At 42.5% G+C, this 2795-nt stretch overlaps 1 protein-coding gene across 1 annotated transcript in view; it reads left to right on the top strand.

The window, feature by feature from the left end:
• The window catches only part of LOC115277423 (laminin subunit alpha-3-like), a 225862-nt gene that overhangs the window by 103798 nt on the left and 119269 nt on the right, over positions 1-2795 (top strand). The gene's annotated exons all lie outside the window — the stretch shown is intronic.

The following is a 2795-nucleotide window of genomic DNA, read 5'->3' as shown; positions in this document are numbered from 1 at the left end:
GTGGCCCAGGGGGCTCACTGGTCTACCAAGGGGATCTCACTACCCCAGTAAGTCTTTATTTGAACAGTGATTATTGTTCTCTTACTAAGTCTTCTTAGGTTGGGACCATAGCTCCTCATTATGTTATGGTCCCATAGATCCTAGAATAGTAAAGGTTGATAGTAGGTGGTCAGTAAAATATCTGTAGAACAAATAGGATCATCACATGATGCATACATATGTGTTACTACACAACTACACCAAATAATGTCATTAAGTATCTTCCATGCCCATGAAGTAACATAATGAGCTTCTTTCCATTAATTCAACTTTGTACTGGCATTTGTACTGTGTTGGCATCAATGGGATTTTCCTTGTCCTCATTTCTAACATCTATGAAAAATTCTAAAACTTTGGTAAAGCAACAAAGCTTTCTACCAAGAAGATGCAAGAATAACAGGGATTGAATGCAGAACATAAATCCTTATCTGATGCTTATAAATTCCAAGATTTGGAAAGGACCTATATGGATAAACATGGTTCCTATTACAGGGAAGAAGCAAATGAGGCAGGCTTGGAGTTAAAGAACTTGCCTAAGATTAGCTAATATAGCCAATCAACAGGATTGGGTCAGAAGGAAAAGCTTGATGTTTTCTGCTCTGTGCGCCTGAAGCCAAGCTTTTGCTGAAGACTTAAGTTTCAAAACACTTTCTACAAGCTAAAGCAGACATCTTTACTCCCCATGGCTCCCGGGCTACCCTAGTAGAGCGTGAGTACAGAGCTTCTCCCTTGATGCAGGGTTCTTTGTCCAAGGCAATCTGTTTGGTGTGGCTTCTGCCTACGTTCCAGGTAGAAGAAGGCAGGGAATGTTGGAGAAGCACTGATTCTCCCTTCTCTTTCCACCACCAAGAACTTCACTGATATTAGGATCTTCTTCCCTTCCTCTAGCTTCTTCTGATTCATTCTGCACAATTCCTGGAGAGACTGATTTTCTTTAGAGGTACTTCTGATTCATGATGAAAAATCCAAAAGAAGCTTGTGAAAGGTGGGGACATAATGTACATTAAGGTTCTGCATTTATTCTGACAACTCTGAGTCATTATGAGTTATAGTTGTTGGGGCTTTTTGTCTGAGAGAGGCTGGCTGAAGAATAGAACAGATATTTTAAGCTGGCTCCTAAGTTATTTGAGGGCAAAGGTCACCATAGTGTCCTATGTATAAAAGGGAGGTGGATTTTGATATCTTATGGTCCCTGTGGGTCACAGTGGATTGGACCATCTCTAAGGGGGGAAGAATCCCATAGGACTACCCCCTCAGGAGGACTCTTACCAGGAGGACCTCCTCTGCTTGAATACAAGCAATCCATGTCCCGGGTGCAATTGAAAATGGGTCTGCCAAACCGTTTCCTGGGACGGTGACAAAGGCTGGCTCCTTACTTGGCAGGAAGAGGACTTCTTTGCTTTGAGCACCACCTACCAGAAATAAAAAGAATTGCCCAAGGCACTGGTCTAGCAATCACTGTTATGATTTTGGATTTTCAGCTCTTTAGATCAGAAGTTTAAGATGGTTACTGAGCATACTTACTGATCAGATTTACTGATTTTATTTTATTTTTTTAATGTTTATTATTTTTGAGACAGAGACAGAGAGAGAGAGTGAGAGCAGGGGAGGGGCAGAGAGAGAGGGAGACACAGAATTCGTAGCAGGCTCTAGCCCAGTGCATCGCCTGAACTCACAAACTGTGAGATCATGACCTGAGCTGAAGTCAGACACTTAACTGGCTGAGCCACCCAGACACCCCTTGATTTTATTCTTTTTAATTTTATGTTTACATCACATACATATAAAACAGACCAGAAGATACTAAGTTGTTAATGGTGATTATGTATCCTGGGATTATGAGTACTTTTTAAATTTGTTAGGTGATTAAGTATGTTAATACATATAAACTACTTAGAAAATTTCATTGCACATAAATGTTAACACATTACATTAGATATTACTTTATTCTTTTGATTTTTTTGTTTTTTTTTAAGTTTATTTATTTATGAGAGAGACACATGAGCAGGGGAGGGGCAGAGAGACAGCAAGACACAGAATCTGAAACAGGCTCCAGGCTCTGAGCTGTCAGCACAGAGCCTGATGCAGGGCTCAAATTCACGAACTATAAGATCATGACCTGAACTGAAGATGGACACTTAACCCACTGAGCCACCCAGGCACCCCCATTTGCATTCTTTCTACAAACATCCCCTAGATCTAGGTCCTGGGCATGTGGCAGTACACACAGCCAGCATGGCCTTGGCTCACCAATGGTGGGATGGGAAAGGTGAGGGATTACAGAAGATAAAACGGGAGAATTTGGTACAGCATAGACAGTGGTGCTTGGGAGGAGGCCTAGGTTGCCACGGGAATCCACAACCAAGGCCCCTGACTCAGATGTGGGGGCTTAGGAAAGGGGCCCCAGAGCAAGGCACAACAGGCCACAATGTACCCTACCTGTTGCATTTAACTGAGGGCAAAGTGCTGATGAAATTGTCATATAGGTGGCATTGGGTCTATTAGAAGAGTTAGGAGTCTGAAGACTCCAACTTGTCTATAAAGACCAGCTGTGCACTCAGGTCATTTGCTAAACCTCTCAGCTCTGTTTCCTCTTCCACCCTCACTGGTTCACAAACTTATCATGTGAGGAGATCAGTGCCAAAGTAGCAGTATAAGATAAAGCAAGTGCACTAGTTCTTCATGTTATTCACCATCATTCAGCTCCACAACCTGGTTGACACAACTCAGGAGCATCACCACTGCCGCCGTGACTT

The sequence above is a fragment of the Suricata suricatta genome, chromosome 14 (assembly GCF_006229205.1).
Source record: "Suricata suricatta isolate VVHF042 chromosome 14, meerkat_22Aug2017_6uvM2_HiC, whole genome shotgun sequence".
Classification (NCBI taxonomy): Eukaryota; Metazoa; Chordata; class Mammalia; order Carnivora; family Herpestidae; genus Suricata; species Suricata suricatta.
The sequence above is the reverse complement of the archived record's forward strand: the minus strand, read 5'-3'. Positions and strand labels throughout refer to the sequence as shown.